General features: G+C 38.7%; 1 long non-coding RNA gene across 2 annotated transcripts; it reads right to left on the bottom strand.

Annotated features, from left to right (window-relative positions):
• Positions 1 to 16,622: 16,622 nt before the first annotated feature.
• LOC142176668 (uncharacterized) lies at positions 16,623 to 24,991 on the bottom strand. Of its 2 annotated transcripts, XR_012705375.1 has the most exons (4): positions 24,542 to 24,991; positions 18,358 to 21,152; positions 17,959 to 18,026; positions 16,624 to 16,882 (listed from the first exon to the last, which is right to left on the bottom strand). It is a non-coding gene; the product is annotated as an uncharacterized LOC142176668 (long non-coding RNA). The 2 variants fall into 2 exon arrangements; XR_012705374.1 differs by having other exon boundaries at positions 16,623 to 16,882; positions 17,959 to 21,152.
• Positions 24,992 to 25,642: the final 651 nt, after the last annotated feature.

Here is a 25,642-nt window from a genome sequence, read left to right as displayed (position 1 = left end):
CGGACTATAAGGCCTTATTTGTAGCTTGCAAGGTCTCGAGGTTCGTAACCATACCACTTTTGATGCATTCTTCATTCCTTTCACCCAGCTTGATAATGTCGGAAAATTTGTGGCTCTCAATCATTATCAGCCTTTCATAATACTGCGGGTCCTGAGCCTGGACAAAGAATTTGTTCATCTGTTCCTCTTCTAAGGCAGGTCTGACCTTAGCAGCTTCGGACCTCCAGCGAGTAGCATACTTGCTGAATGTTTCTGTAGGTTTCTTCTTTAGATTCTGAATGTAGAACACATCCGGCGCATTCTCCGTATTGAAACTGAACCTATCCATAAAATCGGATGCCATGCCTACCCAACTTGGCCACTTCTTCGGATCTTGGCTAATGTACCAAGATAGAGCATCTCCTTTCAGACTCCTCATGAAAAGCTTCATGCGGATTCTCTCATCTTTCCCTACTCCAACCAGCTTGTCACAGTATGTTCTCAAATGTACTCTTGGATCCCCTATACCATCAAACATCTCGAACTTAGGAGGTTTGTACCCTCAGGCAGTTCGACATCAGGTTGTACGCAAAGATCCTTATAGTTCAACCCCTCAATTCCCTTGCTTCTTCAATACCTTGAATCTGGCTAGTCAATTTCTTAAGTTCTTCAGCCAAGTTCCTGATGAGCGAGTCTTTATCATCAGACTCAGGTGTGCTTGAGATGGGTTGGGTGGAGTGTGTAATGGTCTCCATATATATGAGTTGTTATGATGGGTATGGAAGTGGTCATTTGTGGAGTTTAGGGGTTCCAGGATGAGCAGTGGGGTATTGTTGGAAGTATGGTAGGTGTTGCAGTGGTGGTGAGGAGCGGAATGGTTCTGTGGCATTGGGATATTTTGTGGAAGTGGGGGGTCTGAGCATTGGGGAAATTGACATCTGGAGCGGTGAGGGAAAATGACAGGTTTGCCAGATCCCGAACCTGATCAAGTTCTTCTTGAAATTTTAGCATTTTTTGTTCGAGTTGGGATGCATTTTCTTTGGAAACCTGAGTACTATGACCATGAGTGACCTCTATCCATTCAGTTGAGTTCTCCTTTCTGGAGTTGTTCGAATCTTCCATCTTCCATTTGTTCTTGTTTTTGACAGGACTAAGAGGAGCAGTGGGTGGAGGGCCCCTAGATCTCGTTGAATAAGATGATGTTGCCAGAGTGCACGAACTAACCTTTGGGGAGGGGAATAAAACAAAAGTACAAATAAAAAGGTAACAAGTTAGTGAGGATTATAAGAAATGTTGCGATATTTAAACACATAGTGCAAGAATGTAAATCGTGTCCTAATTTGGGGACCTCTTTGTGGCCGAGGTAGGCCTAGAGAAAAATTGATTTGGAGAATTTAAAATGCTAAATGCCTCATTTTATTGATAAAAATAGACGAATCCCAAATTGACACTAAATAAATAGGAAATGAAAATCACTAATGGCCATTGACCTTATTACATTCATAAAGCGAAAAGATAAACTCCTATCTATTTGGTCCCAGAAGGACCTCCTCAAGTTGAATGCTCTCGTTGATAAAATCCTCCAGTTCCCATAGATTCACCAGTAAAAATGCCTTGGCCAGGTGTTCTCCTTCGTTTCCCTCAGCGTTCTGGCAGTCGGTGACTCTTTTCCTCACTTTTCCTTCTAATTCCAGCAGACTGTATTCTAGATATTCTAACTTTTCGCTAGCTCTGGTGGCCCTCTCTTTCCACTTATTGATTTGGTCATGCGATGGAAGACTCTTCCACCAGTCTAGCAAGAGTGAGGTTGTGCTAACCATACCGAAGCTAGGGACCTCGTTCTTCATTTTCTACAAAACAAAAGTGTTAAGACCATTACCCCCACCAGACTCGACTATTTAATAACAACAATCGGCATAAAACATTTAGTTCTCCAAATAAATGCACAGAACGTGGTAATGTCTGTTTGGGTTTTGGGGAAACCTAGTGGACTTTGGACAAGGCTATCTTAAAGAGTCATTATACGGATAACATAACTGACTCGGCTAGGTTTGACCATGATGCATGCACAGTCTAAACAGAGTAAGGTTTCTATGGGGTTTTAGACTGGTAATCTTGTGCGGACAACTCAAGGGGGAAAGGCACGGAACCGTCGACTACCCCGTTGATCGACTGGTTTTACCGCAAATATGCCTTTTTCGGATCTAGGGGTGATAATATCAGAAGAGAGCAACCACTCATTATAACCGTTGCTATGGTATTTGTTTGGCACAAGTGGAATATGATGTTGAGCATGATTATGCTACAATTAAAGGCATGTAGTCACGTATTTTCACGTTTAAGAAAGCAGTAAATATAACAATTCATAATTAAAAGCGGTAATGAAGGAAAGTAGTAAAGGAAAAAAACAAAAAAGACAAGTCAGTTTTGTAATCGAAGAGGAAATTGAATGCTTAAAAGAAGTAAACAAATAGTTGTGCATAAAAAAGCATAAATTCACAATAGTAGTCTGAAATGGTAAAAGCCTAAAGATCCCCAGCAGAGTCGTCACGCTATCGCGCCCCCTTTTTCCTCGCGGAATCAGGTTTATGACATTCGTAGGGACAACTCATTCCTTTTGGGAACTAGTTTTGCATTTGAAGAGTCCCCACCTAATGATTTAGTGCATTCGGACACCGAAAGAGTTCGATTTGAATAACCAGAGATAGGGTAAGAGCTTGAAATTATTCTAAGGGAAAGGTGTTAGGCATCCCTCAGAATCCACTAGTGTGGTTCTCGGCCAAACAATTATTGTGAATTGAGGTGCAATTAACACATAGACAAATAAGGCTCAAATAGGAGGGGGTTTCACAGAAGGGTTTGAAAATGAACAAAAAAAAATGGTTAGAAAAGCTGATTTTTAAAAGAAGGAGTTGAAATGCTAAAAGAAATAAATAAAGAATAAATGGAAGGGTGAGGGAGGGGGGTCCTATGTTTATTAAAAATATGGATCACCCCACACAATGTCCGATAATCACTCCTCAGTGAGGGTCTACACGTGACATTATCGCGCGGTCATCATATCCATATCTACCCTTCCCACCCCGTTAAGGTATTAAAGCGCGGAATGGTCTCGATTACTTATTGCATGCTATTACCCATCCCAATCCTATTAGTCCCGGAGGCACTTAGGACTACTAATTCTAAAAGGGGAGGGATATTAGGCTTATTTGTAGTTTCAAAGGTAAAAACTCTAAGGCGACATACAAAACACATATTGCACATTTTGGGGAAAGCATGTACACAAACAGGGGCTCAGATATACCTCACTAAACAAAGAAAGTATATAATTAGCATCACTTACACGTACTGCTTAGAACTGATTTAAAAGCATTAAAAACAAGGGAGATGACATTATTGAGGAAGTTTTAGTCTATTGCATAACTCAGATAAGAAGTCCGAATCAGACCTGCCTGCTGGTTGTAATGATTAACAGAAGCAGGTTTAGTTTATAGTTATTAACCTAAGACTTGCCTAAGCGTCTGGACAAGTATCCTATAGGCATGGTATTTACTAGATTCAGAAGGTGGTAAGATAGTGAGACTCAAAAGTGAACTGTTTGCAATCCTATATGCATACTTGTTAAACTAGTTAAGGACTCAAATTATTAAAAGAGAGGCAGAATTTAAACGAATTGATTACAAGTTTAGAAACTCCTATAGGTATGCTTTCTATACATTGCTGATTTTAAAACCTCATAGACGTGGTGTCGAAATGCAGAAGCCTTATAGACATGGTATCTATATGTAGTTTGAATATGCAGAAGTTGAAAGTACCCTATAGGCATGATTTCTATATGAAGTTTGAATATGCAAAATTAGACTAAACCTATAGGCATGATTTCTATATGTATTAGAATATGCAAAAATATAGCAGTCCTATAGGCATAATTTCTACATGTATTTGAATATGCAGAAATATAGCAGTCCTATAGGCATAATTTCTACCCCTTTTGCATACATAATTACCCACCCTTTTCACTAACCAGCCCCAAGTATTTATTACAAATTATTACAAGCTAGAATGAACAAAATCACATCAGAAAAAGTTAAAAAAGTACAACCAGAGGAGGCCTAATTCTTGACTGCTTCTCTGAGTTATGAGATAGACCAACTCGAAAGACCATTGATCCAAAGCCTTCTCAATTTGAGTGTGTCAGAGTTCCTTAAGAGCCTCAATAGGACTCCAGGAAGTGCTCACACCCAAATTGTATCATCAGAATGGAGACAAGTGCGGTGTGGAAGGGCCGACCCTCAAGTGTCCAAGTTCAAAGGGAGCTCAATGAGTCCCAAAGCAAGGCTCACAAGAGGGGGCAGAACTTAAAATCTAAGAGAGAGTGCAGGTGCAGAAACAAAGTTCTAAGGGGATAAAGGAGAGGGAAACAACCATAAGAAAGTTGATAAATTTACACAAAAGGGTTCAGGGGGGTAGGGAAGTTGCAACAGGGTTCAGCTTTGGGCATGCACATTAATGGAGATGCTGGCATGCCTACAAGCTTACCAGAACATACAACAGCAGAGAATCATAGAGGTTAGGATCCCAGGGATCAAGCTTGAGTCATGGACAATAATATTCAGTACTGTCATGCCTCAAGCAAACCATAGCATCAAACACATTGGGGTAGGGGGTTTGGGATTCATAATAAATTCAGAACAAGCAGAAAGGAAATTATAGCAAGCTAAAACAAGTACTGAACTGAACACCAGCAACATACAGACAAGAGGGTAAAAGCATTAAGTAAACACATTGTTGTGAGGCTAAATATTTAACCAAACATACCAGTTCAAAGAAGCAAAATACAGTAAATGAAGGTAGCAGAACTTGAAAATAGGCCACAATACCATTAACAAGAGAGAATGCTTTTTGAGTGTAAGTGTGAGTTCAGAAAACTTACTGTTTTTTTTTGTCTGTGTGTTAATGAAAAACCAGGTATTTATAGTATGAAAACAAGCAGAAAAATAAGGCAAGAAAATAATTATGGAATTGTTTACCAATTAAAATCAATCAGTATAAGAACTTCCTTTAATTAAGGAGTTAAAATCAAACGGTAACATGCAATCGCTAAATAAGGAAAGAAATCACATAGGGCTGAATATGAACAATAAGGAAGTATCTCGAGTACACAGTAGGTAATAGAGGCTAGGTTGATCAGACTCTAATCAAGGAAAGGTCTGTAAGAATCCAATACAAATGTAATTAAGGTAAGGGGATTAATCAAATTGAGCAGAAAAGGTAGGGGTCGAAAGTTCAAAGGAAAGTATTCAAATAGGTCCAAGAGAAAGGGAAATCAATACAACAAGGAAAGAATCAATTACAAGAGTGTAATCAGAATTACACAAAGAGGTTTGAAATCAGTTCACAATTAGGGGTTATTTTGAGAGGGAAATTTAGCATATAAAAGAGTGCATAAACATTAGGCATGCGAGGCTGAACTCATGACAAAGAGAATAATCACATGACAGTCACATAGGTCAATTTCACTAACATTAGTAATAGAGAAAGGGGAGAGTATCAGAATCATGCAAAAGGTCAAGTAGAAAGCCTTTCTGAAAACTGTAGTCCAGTTCCAATGATCACATAAAGCAACAGAAGTTGAAACAAAGATTTCGAAACTCAGTCGAGCAATAGATGAAAAAACTTCAAAAACTCGAATAGGTCCAAAGAAAATTGGGTTTTGAAACCAAACAAGTTCAGAGATGAAGAACCAACAATCATATAGCAAATAGTCTCCGGACTCGAATGAACCCAAAGTTTTAGAGTTTTTGCCATCAATCGAGTCAAAGAGATGAAAAACAAGCAATCGAACAAATACTAAAACGAAAATATATTCAGAAACCTCAAAAGGAACTAAGACTTTTAACATGCACACTCCAGTAGAAGAACAACATAAAGAACAGAGTAGAACATGTTAAAAATCAGAAAAGCTTCGAAATAATTTAACAAAAACCCTAAATCAGAAAAGGTAAAGAGGTTTCGAAAGCTGAGTTTTGAAAGGAACTTTGATAAAACGTTTAAAAGCTTAGAGAAAGCATAGATCTACAACGGATCTAAAAGAATCGGGAGAAACGTCAAAGGTTAGGGTTCAAGAAGAACCCAGAAGGTGAGAAACGCTTGGAAAGTCATTGATCTAAGCAGGAGAAGTCAAGATCAGGCTTGAATAGCCATGGCTGGCCGAAGCAAGGTCGAAGATGACCAGAGACAACATGGCACTGAAATAAACCAAGGTCTGGACCAAACTTCTTCAAGGTCTAGTCTTGAGACCATAATAGTCGAGCATGTAGGAGTCGTAGGAGGCAGGTACAGGCCTTTAATGTCTTTGGAAGCCATGGATTCTGGCGATTTTAGGGTGGAAGCGGAGGGAGGCGGCTAGGGTTTGAGAGGAGCTCTAGAGAGAATTGGGAGAAGGGAGAATTCAAGGGCGGCCACAGATGAGAAATGATTAGGTTTAGGGGTTAGTTCAGGTTAAAAAAGGAAGGGGCAAATGTGAACCGTTGATCTACGTGATCAACAACTGGGATTAAAAGGGGATCCAGGCGGGTTATTTAAAAGGGTCGTGGGTCGGGTAGATTAGGACTTGGGTCAGGGTAATTGGGCCTCTGGTTGGGTCTAATTAGAGGTTCAGATCTGGCTAAAATTGAAATGCAAATGGGCTAACATTCAAATAGACATTTTCCCTTATTTATTTTATACAAAATAGTAAAATAATTTCTAGAAATAAATTTAAATTAGTAAAATGATTAAAAATACATAATTATCAAATAAAAATACTGGAGTCAATTTTATAAATATAATTACAATTAAATCTTAAAATAGGCCAATATTGTAATTATATGCAATTTAGTTTTAAAAATACTAAATAAATTTGAAAAAATATGCAAAATTTATGTTAGCTATATTTTTGTATAAATATGAGAATTCAATAAATGAATCACCAAAAATGATAATTTCGGGGATAATTATTGGGTTTTTCTTGATAAAATAGGGAAATAAATTAATTTAAAAATCTTTAAAAATTAAGGAAAAATAATAAAATATTTGGACATACTTATATATGCATAAAAGTGCTATTTTGAAAGTATTGTGCATATTAAAATATACAGGAAAAATTGGGTATCAACATTGCCTATGTGTTGGGGCGGTGAATGATTTGAAAGGAAGTCTACTCAGTGCATGATTTAGAGATATGATATTTCATTTCCGGCGGAGTAAAAGCAATTAGCTTATGAATGTCCAAATTTGGGGTGATTGAGTAACGAGACTTGGTATTTTCAAGCGTGGTGGAATTTTCATCTACTATGTAGTGTCGTTGTCCTCGATTGTATGTGTTAAGTTCGTCGGTGTTATGATCTTCTGCAATTTGCCTTTGGGGTAAGATATTGTAAAATAATATTGGAGAAATGGTTGTCAGAGATCGCGGGGTGTGGTGGTTCAGGATTGAATTAGTGTTTCTAATGTTGACGGCTCGAGAAAGATGATCTTCAGAAAGGTTTAAAGTTAGTAGCGATTTGTGGGTTCAAGTGCTATGAAGATAGATTTTATTTAAGGCAACAACTAAGCAGCAAAGGATGAGGAAGGACATGTGGGAAGTGTCAGGCGGTGGTAAAAATTTCTAGAAGGCCAGACATAAGATGCAAAGGTCGGGTAGTCGATTAAAGGGGGTGAGTTCCGCCAAAGTGGTAGAGTGGCGAAGTTGCATATGGGCTTTGTGGTAGGATGATTACACACCTTATGGAGAATTTGGAATAATTTGGGAATTTTAGTGATTGGTGATTGGGGTCCACATATTTAATTTGAAGTATAGGCTATTATGCGGTAGGAGATTTGATATAACGGAAAGGAGCTTCTTGAAATGAAGAAGGATACAACATAACTTTGAATTGGAAGGATGTTGCCGCACATTTAATTGATGTCTACGAGGGGTGAATGGACTTGTGCAGCTAGAGAGTGAGCTCGGACTCAAGATGGGTTATTGATGTCGTAGTGATTGTACCCCGTGCAGCAGTGTTGGAAGATGTCGGCACGTAAATTCCGCAGGTGGGTTATCTCCAGTGAGAAGATCAGCGGTCACATGGTTGGCGAAGCTTCTGCAAAGAATTATATTGGTTATACAGCAAAGAGATCGGTCGTGCGAACGTGGTTGATAATTCAGAGTATAAGAAGGGGTTTTACAGAAAGATTCCGAGAATTTTGGCGATTGGTTACGCGCAGTCATGTCAATAAAAGATAAAGAATGCTGGTGAATTCTAGAGATGTGTAATATTGGCTTCAAGCTAAGTGGGAGATTCCCACCACCTATGATCGGGTTCCATGGTTAACTACTCAGCTACGGGAAAAGAAGATAAGTGGTAATTTGAGCAAAGGAATTGTTAAAGGTGTGATATGGTTTGCCTTATTGGCTCATGTTCAAACTTTGGGAAGGATTCGGGATTTATGCCTTGTATAGATACGTGTTTCAAGGGAAGTGATTCTGCTAGGTGCTTCATCGAGAGGGTATTTATGTGTTAGAAGATTCATGGAGTTGATTATATTTGGGGCCAAGTCGGAGTGGGTGGCCCTCAACAACGGTCCTAGTGGATTCAAAGGGGTAAAGTGTGGTGCCTAATAATTTTGAGCTTATAGGTACGGTTAAGAATCAAGCTTTTGTAGCAGCTTATGACAAGAGGCCCAGAATGTTATATGATGTTTTGACTTGCAGTGTGGTATTTGGGAAATATGAAATGGTTTGTGGTATTTGAGACATCATGGTCTCGTGATTCAAGGTCACTCAGGATGAGTGCAGATGGAGTGTGTTATATGTTGAATGGAGATATTATTATTATTATTATTTCTAAGGCAATGAAGGATAAATTGGAAGAAGATAGATTGGTTAACCATAGTTGAATTGGCACATTGGTGTTAGTGATCAGTTCCTTCAACGTGATTAAGTTATGCAAGTGATTTATGATGGTACGTGTGAGGCTTGTCGGATGCCATAATTGATGTTATTCAGAAGCATTCTACTGTTATGGCCTGTTATGTGGAGGCAGATCGCGGAAGGGCTATGGTGGCTTAGACCACTACTTAGAGATTTGCATATTCTACGGTTATGAGAATTCACTTGTGTGTTTCTATGGTTCTCCTGAAGTGAGTTAAGTGAAAAGTTTTTATATGATAAAGTGTTAACCTATTAGTGGTTTCGGAGTTATGATAAAAAAATCATGTTCTATCGTATATTGGCATGCTGGGTGCAGTGAGTTGTATGGAATTTAAAGTGAGGATCAAGGTTGCAGTTCGGTGTTGACAAGGATGTCACGAGCTCGGATGAGCATGAAAGGGGTTTGGATGTTTAAAGTAATTTGGTATTGTCTTCAGCGTCACCTGAGATTGGTATTTTGTGAAAGAGGCTTTGCATCCTGGTTATGGATTCTTGATCGCTTTTCAGCGTTAGTGCGGCCAGTGGTTTGGATGTACGGACCTGTTATTTGTTACAGAAGGTTGTGGAAGTGTGCCCCACGAGAAGGTTGTATAAGTGTGGTATGTAGTCACTTGATTGATTGAAGAAGTTAAACCAAGTATGAAGATTGTAGTGATGTTGTTAAATTGAGAATTGATGCCTGGAGGGCACTCGGTTTATTGGATTGTGGACTGTGGAGGATTACTCTGGTTATGATGGTTGTTCTTGTGTGTTATGGGAAACAGTGGGTTATTATGGACCCAGGAAATATTATTAGCCTAGTTCAGTACGATCAAAATCGGCTTGAGGTCTGTGAATGGATTTAAATATGAATACAGGCTCTATATCAGGCCAGATGTGTTCATTTCAGCAATGCTCTTATTATAGAAGAGTAGTCGGGGTGCTATTTCGTCGTTAGCTATTTCATCTAATGATATATCGCATCGCGGGAGTTGTGAGTTGGCTTGGTGAATTTCTTATGTGTTGAGGTTCCGCGTAGCGATGGTGTTATATGAGCAGAATGGCTCTTGAGATTCAGATCGTATATCAAACCTCAGTTGTTCTTGAGTTTTGTAGCTTATAGCGCTATATGTCTCCCCAGGGATGGTATTATGCACTTAGCGTGCTTGTGACCGATATTCGGTATTTTGTTGTAATGGGAAATCTAGCTCGGCGTGTATCTCCTTATGTGTGGATCGAGTGGCACGCTGCCATGGGTATGTTGTTTGGATTGGGTTGCACACCACAACAATGTGATGTTCAGTACGGTTCCCTATATCTATTTTTATGTGTTTTGTTTCCTATTTTTCTGAGGAAAACTCGTGTTAGCTATATGCCCGTGTCACATGTATGATTCGCGAGCAGGGTAATTGGATTTACTTTTCCTTTTGTATCGCGATCGAATTGGTAGCCTATTGGCACATTGTGGCGTCATATGAGACTTTTGATCATGTCTGGGGTAGCTTATTGCCTGAGCAGTTCGTACTGGGTGAGACAAGATCATTGGATTTAAGATCAGTGCAATCTAATTATATAAAGTATATCAAGGAGCTAAGACCATTATTTGGTTCAGAATGAGGTGATGGTTCTTGTCAGGAGTATAGACCCAATGATTTGTTGGTTCGGTAGTTGGTTATGAATTTCTACACATCTCTTCCATCGTGGCAGTATTGTAAGAGTTAGAGCAAGACCTAGGTATGTCATGAGGTGCAATGGTAGCATTAGATTCGTGGAATTTCGACTAATTTGATTAGAGAATGTTATTGTGGTCCTGTGAGTAAAGTGGTGCAAGATGTGAATTCAACTAAGGTATGCAGTCATGTTTTGGTGTTGCGTGTAGCTATTGATATGGTGAGCGTATGTTGGAACAGGCCTGACAGAGAATTCCGGATATTGGAATTGGGCTCTAAGGCTTATTTGCTTAAGTGAAAAAGGATATCTTCAGATTGATCGAGATATTGTGCTCAGCTGAGTTGTGGTAGCACGGGTAGGTGCTTGAGGTGTTAAACAGTGATTTCGGACAACTCCAATACATTTCTTAGCACGTTCGAGGACGAACATATGTTTAAGTGGGAGAGAATGTAATGACCCGACCAGTCATTTTGAGATCTACCGCATCGTTCAACAGTTTGAAGCCATGAGCGGCTTCACTTAAGGTATTATGACTTGTACGCATGGTCGGAATTGAATTCTGGGGAATTCGGAGTTGATTTGGAAAGAAAATTCTCATTTCGGAAGTTTTAAGTTGAAAGAATTAACTAAGATTGAATTTTTGAGCAAACGACCTCGGAATTGGGATTCAAAGGTTCCTGCGGGTTCGTATGATGATTTCGGACTTGGGTATATGTCCGGACCGGGTTTTGGAAGAACCAGGAACGTTTCGGCACCTATTATGGAAGTTAGCATTTTGGAAGAATTCATAAGTTTGGGTTGAAGTGCATTTCAGTGTTACCAATGTCCGTTTGGAATTCCGAGTTTGGGAATAGCTCCGTATGGTGATTCTAGTGCTGGGAGAATGATCGGAAATGAATTCGGAGGTTCGTGGGTCATTTTGGAGTCATTTGGCTAAAGATAGAAATTTGAAGGTTTTTGAGAAGTTTGACCGGAAGTGGACTTTTTTGATATCGAGGTCAGAATCTGATTCCGGAAGCTGGAGTAGGTCTGTAATGTCAAATATGACTTGTGTGAAAAGTTTGAAGTCAATCGGATGTGATTTGAAGGTTTCAGCATCGAATGTTGAAGTTTGAAATTCTAAAGTTCATTAAGCTTGGATTGGAGGTCGATTCATGATTTTAGCATTGTTGGATATGGTTTGAGGCCTCGATCAAGTCCGTAGCATGTTTTGGGACTGGTTTTGTATGATTGGTTGGGGTCCCGGGGGCCTCGGGTGGATTCCGAATGGTTAACAGATCAATTTTGGAAATTGGAAGAGGAAGTGAAGCAGCTGTCTTTTGGTGTAACCGCACCTGCGAGGCTTGGGCCGCAGGTGCGGAGCCGTAGAAGCGGCCAGGAGAGCCGCAAATGCGATTTTGGGCTGGGAGAGTAAGGACCGCAAATGCGGTCATTTCGCTGCAGAAGAGGGACTGCACCTGCGGGTATTGAGGGGCAAAAGCGGAAAGGGAAGCCTGGAGAGAAACCGCAGGGGCGTTAGAGGGGCCACACCTACGTAACCGCAGAAGCAATCGTGTGACCGCTGGTGCGGAAGTGCTGGAGGAAGTAAGTTCTTTTAAAATGGGGGGTTAGTCATTTTCCCCCATTTTCATTTGGTGTGGACGATTTTGCAGAGCTTCAAGTGGGGGTTTTCATCATCAACTACAAGGTAAGCTAACCCCACCTATCTTGAGTTAAATATATTGATTATGTATGGATTTTAGCATGTAAATTGGTAGAAATGGGGTTTGAGGAAAACCTAGAAAATTCGTAGTCTTGGAATTTGACCGCGATTTTGGGTATGAAATTAAGATAAAATCATATATTTGAGTTCGTGAGTTCATGGGTAAACTTTATCTTCAAAATTTTTTGGAATCCGAGCAAGTGGGCCCGAGGGCAATTTTGTCAACTTTTCGATTGGGGTTAGGAATTGTTATAAATTGGATTGTTATGAGTAATTGAACATATGTTAATGGATTTGCATAATTATTGGCTAGCTTTGGAGTATTTAGCATCGATTTGGCTCTTCGGAAGGGCGTGGAATGCCAGTTATGGATCTTCGGAGCGAGGTGAGTCTCCTTTCTAACCTTGTAAGAGGAAATTGTCCCCATAGGTGAAATATTGGTTATGTACTCCTATTTGTGGGGGCTATGTATGCACGAGGTGACAAGATCCGTGCGTAGCTACTATTATGTTTAAGTCGGGTAGTGTAGGACCCAAAAGCATGTTATACTTGGAATATTTGTAATCTTATTGACATTTGAATTGCTTAAATCCAATCGAATTGGTAAATGAATTTCTAAAAGGATTAAACTTCATTTTTCTTAAATCATTAAAAGTGAATTTGCTTTTATTTGGAAAAACATTCCCCGATAAATACTTAATTGGTTGTTTGACTGTGTGTATCTATGTGTGCCCGCATTGCATGTATGATTCGTGAGCGGGGTATTTGTTTATTTATGTTGACCACGTCGCATGTATGATTCACGAGCGGGGTAATAGATGCATCTATGGTTCGCGTAGTTCGACCCTCGGTAGTGCACATTTTACATTTATGTTGGATCAGGCCGTACGACCTCGACAATCTACGTATGTTTATTTGTTTGTCTAATAATTTTTAATATTGATACTTGCCTTTCCTGGTCAGAGATAAATGGATAAAGATAATGAAAAGTAAAACTTTGGAAACCCTTTTATTATTGAGAAGTTGTCTATTTGCTATCTGATTTATGAGTTTACAATTGCTTTATAAAATCGATGATCTCCACCCAATTTTTACTATATTTTCATTGGACCACTAGTAAGTGTCGAAGTCAACCTCTCGTCTCTACTTCTTCGAGATTAGATGGGATACTCACGGGGTACACGTTGTTTTCTTACTCATACTACACTTGCTATGCATTTTTGTTGCATAGGTTTATGTGTGGCTACTGGCTTAGTAGCATTGTGGCACGGTTGGTACGGAGACTTGAGCTGCATTATCGAGGCGCCCCGCAGTCAGCAGAGTCTCCTTCAGAGTATTGTATTGTATTTTCATTTCTGTCCACTTGTATTCCGGATAGTCAATGTATTTTATTTCATTCACTAGTAAATGCTCATGCACTCGTGATACCGGGTTCTGGGATGATCACGGGATTTTTCAGTAGTTAAATTTTGTAAAGACATCTGCATTTATTCAGTGGAGTTTATTACTTATTATTTATATGTTTAAAGGAACTGATTTCAAAATAAACAAAAATTGAGAAATTGCTAGTAAATTGTTGTTGGCTTGCCTGACAGTGGTGTCCGGCGCCATCACTACCCTTAGTGGATTTTGGGTCGTGACACCTACAAGTTCACAGAGGTGTGTACCAAAATGCTTGGGAAACAATGCTCCAAAAAGAAACCAAATGAAGGCAGAAATGATGATGGATGAAGATCAGCAGAGTCAGGACAGCAAACAACAGTTTTAAAGCTAGAAAATCCTTTGAAATCCCAGAAAATATCAACCAAGTATGCTGGAATTTCAAAATAGCTTTGTCTCCTTTTTTTGGTTTTCTCTGTATTTATATTGAATTTTCAGAGTGTTTTCCTTCAAGAGAAATCAGTGTGAATCAAGAAAGGAGTGTGAAGTTTTGGCAAAGAATTAGTGTGTGTGAGTGAAGGAAGGTGTAGTGTTATATAGAGTGTGAGTATAACGACCCAGCCGGTCATTTTGAGAATTGAAGTCCCGTTCAGCGGCATAAGTAATTGAGCATCTTCGTATTGCGTGTTACGACTTGCATGCATGGCCGAGTTCAGTTTTTGGATGATTCAGGGTCAATTTGAAAGAAAGATTTTTGTTTTAGAAACTTAAGCAGTAAGCGTTAACTGAAATTTGACTTTTGTATAGACGACTCCGAAATGGCGTTTGATGATGCCAATAGCTTCGTATGGTAATTTTGGACTTAGGCGTGCGTCAGGATTTGGATTTGGAGGTCCGTAGAGTAATTTGATACATTTCGGCGAAAGTTGAAAAAGTTGAAGTTTTAGAAGGTTGAGAGGTTTGACAAAGAGTTGATTGTGGTGATATCGGGGCCGCAATGCGATTCCAAGAGTTGGATTAGCTTCGTTATATCATTTGGAACTTGCATATAAAATTTGGTGTCATTCCAGGTTTATTTGATATGTTTCGGCACGAGTTTTGGAAGTTGGAAGATTTGAAAATTCATGAGTTTGATTTGTGGTGCGATTCATAGTTTCGACGTTGTTTGATGTGGCTTAAGTCCTTGAGTAGGTCAGCGTTATATTTTAGGACTTGTTGGTATGTTTGGTTGAGGTCTCGGGTGCCTCAGGTGTGTTTCAAGGTGAGTTTAGAATGAGTTTGGGCATTTCAGCACGTTGATGATGTTCTGGAATAGTTGAAGCGCAGAGGGCACCTTTTAGAGTGAGGAAGTGCGGCCACAGACCCCCAAAGTGCAGGGGCAGAGGAAATTGTGCGGACCACACTTGAAGATGTGTGGACAACAGTTGAAATTGTGCGGTCCGTAGAATTCTTCTCGCTGCCGCAGATCGAGGTTTCTGCAGTTCGATGGTCTGACTTCGGAAGCCTATATCTTTTGATATATAAGGACTTTAGAGATGATTCAAGTATGAAAGTTGTACCTCTTTGAATCTACTTTCCAGAAAGGTAAACCAATCATTATTTGAACATTTGTGCATAAAGTTATGGCCAATTTACTAATGCCTGGTAGTGCCAATTTTGCTGAAGTGCGGTCGCACAATTTGGATCGCGACTGCAGAGCCTGGGATGTGCGACTGCACCAAAAAATGTGTGGTCAGCACTTTGGAGATCAGATGTGGTAGTATATAAAGGAGGATTTCACCTCATTTTTCATTTTTGGACCTAGAGAGCTCGGTTTGTGGCGATTTTTCGTGGGTTTTTCAAGAAAACTATTTGGGTAAGTGATTCTAACTCGGTTTTGGCTGTATTACACAAATCCATTGTTATTTTCAGAATTTAATGAGTGATTTGAGTTGGAATTTTGGGAAAAAATTATAAAAACTTCTTAGACTAAATTTTAGGGAATTGAAAGGCGATTTGAGGCCGGATGTAAGTAATTCTTGTATGGTTGGACTCGTTATCGAATGGATTTTCGAATTTTGGTAATTTCGTTCAGGTTTTGAGGTGCAGTCAGGGGGTTGACATTTTAGTTTTAATTAATAATCAAATCTTTATTATCTGGAATGATTTCTTATAAGTTTTATTTGTGCTTTGAAGTTATTTTGGCTAGATTTGAACCGTCTGGAGGTTATTTCACTCGAGAAGTTCATTTCAGAGGAACGATCTATCTTCTTTGAGGTAAGTATCTTTCCTAACTTCATGTGGGGGAAACTACCCCTTAGGATTTGAGTCTTCTATGCTAATTGTATCATGTAAAGTCCGTATACGTGAGGTGACGAGTACGTGCTCGGGCTTATTTGTGGAAAGTTGACCTTTTTAGGGCTCTTAGGTCTTTATGTTCACTAGATATGAAGTTGTTTTGCTATGATTGAGTTCCCATTTGCTATTTTTCACCTCTACTTACTTTAATTAGAATTAATTACTACATCATCCACTCTTATTGCCTATTTGACTCTTATGTGACTTAACTGAAATTCTTACCTCTTCTTTTGCCATGCCATCCCTCCCTAGTCGTTTCTCATTAATTGAAAGTATAATTATCTCTCATGTAATTGTCCATCCTTAGTTGAGGTTTTGATTATCTCTCCGTTGTTTACCCTTAATTGAATTGATTGTTGTATCTCTTTCGTAATTGCTCAACCTTAAAAGAAGTTTAGATATCATATATCTTAGTTGACTTGTTCTTGTTTGGAATTATTGACTCGTGTTATCTCCCTTGTTGTTGAACTGTACCTTGTGGGATTGTTGTTACATATTATTTCTGTCACGACCCTAACCCCGAACCCGGCCGTGATGGCGCCTCTCGTGAAGACAATGCCAGCCAGACCAAAATAGAACCCCTCTTTTAAATAGTTAAATACCATAAATAGTTCTAAAACATGATATAATAACCATAATTTGCGGAAATAACGGTAACAACAGTAGAAACCATCCCGACACAGCCCAAACTGGGGTGTCACAAGTCACGAGCATCAATTAGAGTATAAATAAGACTACAAGTTCTGAATGTACAAAATGGGACTGATGAAAGAGAAGGGAGAAGAGCAGTGTTGCGAACGCTGGCAGCCACCTTGCTAAACTCGGATGACTCAGCCTCCGATCAGCTCAACACCCGCTACCAGGTGAATAAATACCTGCATCTGCACACGAGATGCAGGGAGTAAAGTGAGTACTCCAACTCAGTGAGTAATAAAGGTAAATAACAACTGAGCAGTAAGAAATCACGTAAAGCAAACCAACATGCTATATAGAAGCGGTGTAAAAACCCTTGAGAAAAACAGTGAAGCTTTGAAATCTTTAGAAATATCTTAGAGCAGTTTAAACCTCTTTTGAAAATGGCTTTTTCAACAGTTATGCAAATGAATGCAAAACAATTAGTGCAATTAAGCACTGAAATCCGCCCCTCGGGCTCAACACTCAATTTAACAGGTAATGCTAGGCAATCAGGAAGATAACACATAAAGTAACACAATCAACAGGTAATGGCAGACAAATGGAAATAAAGTAAACACATAGAACAGTACCAGCCCCTCGGGCTCACTCTCAGAACACTCTCAGTCCCTCGGGCTCACTCTATGATCATAATGGGTACCCGCGCTCACTGGGGGTGTGCAGACTCCGGGAGGGTCCCCTTACAGCCCAAGCACAATATCAAGCCATCTCGTGGCATCAAATCTAGGCCCTCGGTCTGATATCACTCAAGCCACCTCGTGGCGTATAAAAGTATCCCAGGCCCTCGACCTCATATCACTCAATATATCCTCACATATGGCCCTCAATCTCACTCAGTCTGAAAATCATCACAAGCCCCTCGGGCAGTAGTAAAATAATATTTCTCAGCCCAAAACATCATTTAGAATATCATTTAAATCTCAAAACTGAGTAAAATGGCTGAGTAGTAAAACAACAGAAAAATAATAGGACTAAGTTCAAGTAATAAGTCAAAACAGTGAGGAAATGGTAGTAAAAATCCCCGAAGGATTCAAATAGTTGGCACAAAGCCCAAATATGGCAATTAGACCAAAGCATAATGAAAACAAACAAGTCTCAGTCAAATACGCGGAAAAATCATCAATGCGGGATGGATAAAGTCACAATCCCCAATAGTATACGACCACACGCTCGTCATCAAACATGTGTCTCACATCAATATAGCACTACGATGTGCAATCCGGGGTTTCAAACCCTCAGAACATCATTTACAATCATTACTCACCTCGAACCGACGAAATCCTTAGCTCTCGACACCTTTGCCCCTCAAATCGTCCTCCACGCGCATTGAATCTATCCAAAATCAGAACGAATACATCACAATATGCTAGGGAAATAAAGCCCAAGCGAAAACAATTAATATCGGGCACAAATCCCGAAATTACCAAAACTCGAGCCCCGAGCCCACTTCTCGAAACTCAAAAATTTTCACATCATTAGATTCCTTATCCTCACAAGTTCATACATATCAAAATTTCTCAAATCTGACCCCAAATGGTCCTTCAAATCCCAAATCAAAAGTCCAATTTCTCAAGCCCTAGTTCTTCAATTTTAGGCTTAGTTTTCCATGAAATTTCTAGGTAGATTTCACAATATAATCGAGTTTTAAGACCAAGATTCTTACCTCAAGTCGATTCCTCTTGAATCCCTCTTTAATTTCCTTCAAAAATCTCCAAAAACGAGCAACATGGGTGAAAATAGACCCAAAATCGTGGACAAGGCGACTTAAAAACATTCTGCCCAGGCCTGACTTACCTTCTTCGCGAACGCGGTCAACCACCCGCGAACGCATAACACAAAAATTGTGTTGACCAACTTTACCCTATGCGAACGCAACATGCCAGTCGCGAACGCAGTGCTTCCATAGCCTTGACCTTCGCGAACGTGTTTGCTCTATCGCGGACGCGATGACTAACTGACCATCAGACCCAATTCCTCCTACGCGATCGCGTATACACCCTCGCGAACACGATGCAGTCCTCTTACAAACCTTCGCGAACGCGGCATGTACCCTCGCGAACGTGATGCTTACGAATCCCGGCCCTTCGCGAAATCGATATCCCCTTCGCGAACGCGAAGGCCTAAATGCCTACAACTAAACCTGCAATTTCTGAATTTCTCAAAACATGAAATTGATCCGTTTAACCTCCCGAAACATACCCAAGGCCCTCGGGACCTTAACCAAATCTGCCAATATAAGCCATAACATCATTCGAACTTGTTTCAATCATCAAAACACCTCAAACAACATCAAATTACCCGAAACTCATCGAATTCAGCCTAAGTTTTCTAAAAACTTCCGAAATACGTTTTCGATCAAAATCCCAACCAAACCATGTCCTAATGACCTGAAATTTTGTACACACATCCCAAATGACATAACAAAGCTAGGGCAACTCTTGGAATTCCATTCTCACTCCCGGATCAAAATCTCACCCACCAACCGGAAATCGCCAAAATCTCAACTTTGCCAATTTAAGCCCAGTTCTACTCCGGACCTCCAAAACCAAATTCCGATCACGCTCCTAAGTCATAACTAACCCAACGAAGCTAACCAAATCATAAAAATTTCGTTCCGAGCTCATATACAAATATGTCAACTCTTGGTCAATCCTTTCAAATTCAAAGCTTTCATCTGAGACTGTTCTGTTAAATTCCTTCCGATTTTCCTGAAAACCAAAACCAATGATCTACATCAGTCATAATACATTACACAGGGCAATTCATGCCTGAGAACTAGCGATCAAATTGCAAAAGCTAAAAACGACCAGTCGGGTCGGTAAAATTTCTTCTTTGTTGAGTTATTCTTATTTTGACCATGGTATTCTCTATTGTGCTTATTTTTTGTGAACAAGTTCTGTCATTCCACTGTTATCGAAAGCCCTTGAGTTGATTTACTTGTCGTACTCTTGTGTTATTGTCATTGTTGTTGTTGTACTTGGTATTATGATGCACGAGATTTTTGCCGTGAAGTTGGGGTTGTGTTACACGAGGCTGTTGACGTGCCATTGTTACTATTAATTATGCACATGCGGCGTGAAAAGGCGGGTTATATCTGTGTATTTGCGCATGTGGAGAGACAAGATGGGAATATTAGTATGCATATGTGGCGAGACAAAGTGAGAATATTATTATGCACATGTGGCGAGACAAGGCGCGCATTTACTTTATTATTGCGCACGTGGCGAGACAAGGTGGGCTATATCATGGATTTGTTTATGATGACTTGTGATGGCCTGAGGGCATTCTTGTTGTTGATATTTGTATGGTGGCACACTTACCTGTGTGAGTTTTATCTTGTGGAAAGTTGTGGGAAAACACTATATATTCTGTCCATTTTCTCTATACTTACTTGCTATCATGTACTATGTTAGAACACTTGCACAATCATACATGTAGTTAATCACTCTTATCGGTTCAAAGGATGGATCTTGATATTGTTGAATATTAAATTGGTAAAGAGGGCACAAGATGCCAAGTGTTTAGGGTTCCAGAATTGGACCCGTGAATTGTGAATATTCTAAGGTTCGATACCTTGTGGAGGTTATTGGATAAAACCTGGTGTGAGAGCGTTCATTTTTGTTGAGTTGCTACTTGCCTTTCCTTTATCTGTAATCATCGGATTTAAATTGTGTCCCGCTCATTCTACTATGTCATTATTATGGATGCTCTGTTGTTAGTTGTTGCTCCCCTTTTCTTACTAAAATTACTGTATTACTCTGTCATTATGCGTAATCTTTATATAGATATCGTACTCTGTTGTTTCTACACATATATTTGTTCAGGTTATCTAGTCCAGTAGATGTCTTGACTGTTCCTCGTCACTACTACAACGAGGTTAGTCTTGATACTTACTAGGTACAATTGTGGTGTACTTATACTATGCTTCTACACAATTTTTGTGCAGATCCAGATATATCAAAGTCAGTTCATCATTAGCTAGATGCGCAGATTGTTGATGTGGAGTCTCAAGGTAAACCTGTTGCTGCGTTCGCACGTGTCACGCCCCAAACCTGGAGAGGCGTGGCTGGCACCCGGTGCCGCACTGGCCTGAGCGAACCACTCTAAAACTCATTTATTCCTTTTGCAACTATCATGGGCCAATGTGGCCACAACTCATAATGTACAATTGTAAGTGGACATCATTGTATCAGTGAACCATTTTTCTTAAAAGATGGACACGTATGGGCCGTCAAGGCCTCTAACATACTGTACATAATAAACCTGTGTTTACAATGCCTCTAAGATTATTCGACATTAAATGGGACAAGGTACCGGCCTAACCATAAGTTTGTAGCAAAACACTGACACGATGACTCATAGACTCGGCTGCACTCCGAATGAGGTGTAGTCTTACCGATCCTTCGCTGAATGCCAATCTCGTCTATTATGAGAGCTCGCCAAACTGATTATCTATACCTGCAGGCATGAATGCAGTGTCCCCAACAAAAGGACGTCAGTACGAATAATGTACCGAGTATGTAAGGTGTGTAAATAAATATATAAAGAGCATGGAAGAAACATGGAGTAAAGAACTCGACCTGTAAGTCTGAATAACTCTGTAAATCATGAAATATTTAGTGTCATGCACATGCGTATAAATGTCATATGATGCATATGTCTGTACGTACATAACATCATCAAGCCTCTAAGGGCATCCCATCATATCATCTCGGCCACTGTGGACAAATCATCAACATATACTAGCTTATCAGGTGGTGGTGCGTATATAACGCCATAACCTTTCCCATATCCCATATCCCATATATATATATATATATATATATATATATATATATATATATATATATATATATATATATATATATATATGCGTATATAACGCCATAACATCATCATGCCTCTAAAGGCATCCCATAATATCATCTCGGCCATTGTGGGCAAACCATCAATGTATACCCGCTGATCAGGTGGTGGTGCGTATATAACGCTGTAACCCTTTCTCATATCCCATATACATATAATCAGAGGCGGACCCAGAATTTGAGAATAATGGGGGTACCATCAAAAACATTGTAGCAAGCAGGTTTCGAACCCGCATCGTGTGACAAAGAGCAAGGCTTATTCTTAGAAGAAGACCATTGCTGCAAGCGTAATTTTGTTAATGAGTGTGCCAAGAAAAATATTTAAGGGGTCCCCAACGTATATACAAATATATATACGTAGAGTTTTTGCCGAAGTTAACGGGTTCATGTGACCCCTCAAGCCATTAACGTAGGTCCGCCTCTGCATATAATATACATATATATACGCGTATATAACGCCATCTGATCATGGGTCCATGTACATGAATGAAATGTATGAGAAGTACGTCAATAAAATCTTGTTCTCTTCACATTCACATTATCACTGTACCTTAACCAGAAGTAGTAGTCTACTTACCATTTTTCTATTTTGGATTTACGTGTAAAGTTGTAAATCCAACCTGTCACATAATTGTCTCCACCTCATTCAAGGGGAGTAATGCAATTTTTCAATTTTACACAAGAGATAGAAAATTGTTTTCCTTCCAATTAATCTACTCTTGGCACTAAAAACTGAGAGAATGGACTGGAAATTGTAAAGCATTGGTGAAATATCCAACTAATATGCCATTCATGTCACTTCAACATATCAGTCTATACGCACCATATAGACAATTTTTTACGCTAAGCAGTAGTTGGATAAGAATGGCATGGGTCTGTTGTAACTCTACTGCACATGCGATTACTTGCTGATGAGCTAACTTCTTAAATCTTGAAAAGATGGCATTTTTCAAGAATTCAAGAATAGATATAAATGGTAATTGCATGTTTTCCACCTTACGACTTACACCTTTCAACTATATCTAATGGATGACCAAGCACTACTAAAGAAAGTAACTGACCAAGCACTATACAGAAGTTCAGAAGAGACACAAAGTCATCCTAAAAGGAGTTAAACACTCTTATAGGTGGAATCAACGAATGAGTTAATCTATGACATCATTTGTAAAGATAAGAAATCTGTCGATCAGCTCTTCGTTGAACAAAATGAAACAAAAGAAGAATGCAAAAAAAGGAGTTCTAAGCTTGTACATGTAAACTTGCTTAAGCCTCCCACTTTCTTCTTCTCTCCCTTTTCCTCTAATTTTCCATCCCTTAGTTAACGAATGGGGCAGGGTGCAACAAGACTTGCAAATTTTAAATGCATCACGTAAACTGAACGGGTGTCACTTCCAATGTTGCCACCTTTCTTGGTGACTTTAAGAGTCACCAAATTAGCCAAACTTGCTGCCACGTTGAGGGGCTTTAAGGCTTATCCATCACATCTTAATTAATACCCACTAATTTTTAATTAACTAGTTAATCTTCCACTAATTAATAATTATCCAATTATTTACATAATTAAGAATTTTCCCAAATTACTTAAAATACTACTCACTTTTAATGCTTCATATACCTTACTATAATATACTTTACTATTATGATCATGTAGTACCATATAAAATAAATATATACACTATTATTCCATTAAAACATCCATGTAAAAATACATATATTTTCTCCACTTATAATTTTCCTAATATCCTATAAAGAGTAAAAAATTTAGTACGCTTAATTCTTAAAATAGTGAAAAAAATAACCTCCTTTCTTGTAAAAAAAAATTACTTCTATCTTTACAATAAAGAAAATCTCATAAAATTTCTCATGTTATGCGTATAGTTTAAAATATATTCGAAAGTAGTATTTCGAAGTCAGTTGATCGTTAGCTAGCTGTGCAAATTATTGCTGTGGAGACTCAAGGTAAACCTACTGCTGCGTTCGAAGGATTCAGAGTCACCTTCTAGTTTTTTTTATTGCACTATTTATCCTTATTTCAGAACAGTTGTACTTAGAGGTTTTCTAGCAAGAACTATGTAGAGCTTATGACTTGTACTACCGGGGTTTTGCGATTGTAAAATTTGTATAAAGATTTCTGTTTCGAAATGTTATTATTTCAGTTAAATGTTAGGCTTACCTAGTCCCTAAAACTAGGTGCCATCACGACTCCAAACAGAGAAAAATTTGGGTCGTGATAGCGAGTGTGCAGAAAAAAAAGGGAATAATCTGGGAATGCCTAGCCCTAAAATCAAGGAAAACATCTTTTTTAACAAATTTTGACAGTTGTTGCTTTCAGATATTCTTTGCTTATTCCCCAACCCCTTAACATTCAAAAATTGACCATTTTCACCCAATTTTGTCCTAATTCTTTTGTCTTTATTGCATTTTAATCCTTGTCTAGAAGCTTCCTATATAACAATCTAAGATTCTCTAGTTTCCTATTTCATTTAGCTCCCTCAAATTCATGTTAATACCCTCTTTAACCCTTCTCTTTTGCTTTCTTTCATTAATTTTTCCCTTGTAGTTCTAAATTGCCCAGTTGCAAAAGAAATGAGGCCTGGACCTTTATTAAACGGATCATATGTTTAACTAATAAATAATTGATCAACTCCCTGAATGTCAAAACAGAACTCACCTCACAAATACTCAAACTTAAAGACTATAATTGGCATCCCAAAGCACTGAATAAACTAAACATGGACCAAATTGAAACTAGGTGATAACAACAATTATTAATAAAACCTATTTCCACTTAAAGATAATTGTAAATGAATTAATGGAAAAGAAACTGCAAACTAACATGCATTTAATTGGCATCAAACACAAATTTAGAAAGAAGATAATAATTAATTAGTTAACTATTCCTAGATATTTCACTTAAACCAACATTGATGCGCATAATAAAACAGAACAACAACAAAAAAAACGAAAGGGAAAGGAGAGTACCAAATAAGAGCCGAACTCGACCGGAAAGAGCATTAGTAGACGGACACCGATAGTAAAGTTTTCGTTCAAACTCTGATGGCCATGCAATGAGTTTAAATTACCCTCAATCGATTGCTATCAACAAAAGCAATCGATTGATGTCGATTTCAAACTCAACAGACTAAGATTTGAGAGAAAAATCGAGAAAGGTCTGATTTGGGCTTTTGGAATTTCAGATCTATGATTCATGAAGATGAGGTGGTTTTTAGGGAAATATAAGGGTGGATTGAAGATGTGGGAGGTATGGAGTGAAGTTTTAGGGTGATTTTGTTGTTGGCCGCCTTTCAGAGATAGGTGTAATGTCTAAGAGCGGCTAGAGTTTTGAGGAAGATGAGGAATGAAGAAATGAATGGGTCTCTAAGGGTTTTGGGGGAGAGGGGGAGGGTCAGACATCTTTATGACAAAGGCTGGCTAGTTCTAAATCTTCGGATCATGCACAATGAACGGTTGAGATTAAAAAGCATCAAACGGGGTTTTTTTGGTTTAGTGATGGGGTTGGACCGGGTAGTGGGAGTGGACTAGGGAAATTTTTGAGAAAAATTGGACTTGAAAACAAAAGCCCATTCCGATTTCAGCTTAGCAATCCTTACTCTTTCTTTTCCTTCTTTAGTAGAACACTTAAATTTAACCTATTTTGAAAAAAATTAAAACTTGATGCCTATTTCATATACTATTTAGACTAATTAACTACTTGACATTAACTAAATAATGCAAAGAAGATGCAAAATAAAATGACTAATGTTTTTTTTTGTATTTTAATCAAATATTTATGTAATTATGCCTTTAAAACTTTCAAATAAGAACCTAAAAATGCAAAGATGAATGAAAAAATATTTTTGATGGTTTTATAATATTTCCAATGATGCAAATGATCTACTTATATGATAAAAATTCAATCAGATACACAAATAAAATTTCTAAATTTCTACAAAGTAATTAATATTATTTTGAACATTTTTTAGGAGTAATTTTATATATGGGGCAAAAATTACATGCTCCCAGCTGCCCTTCTTTGCTCGAGAACATGAGGAGTTTTTAGACAAAGATAAAGTGAGCAATTGT

Source organism: Nicotiana tabacum, chromosome 22, assembly GCF_000715075.1.
Source record: "Nicotiana tabacum cultivar K326 chromosome 22, ASM71507v2, whole genome shotgun sequence".
Classification (NCBI taxonomy): domain Eukaryota; kingdom Viridiplantae; phylum Streptophyta; class Magnoliopsida; order Solanales; family Solanaceae; genus Nicotiana; species Nicotiana tabacum.
This window is presented reverse-complemented; position numbering and strand designations above follow the sequence as displayed.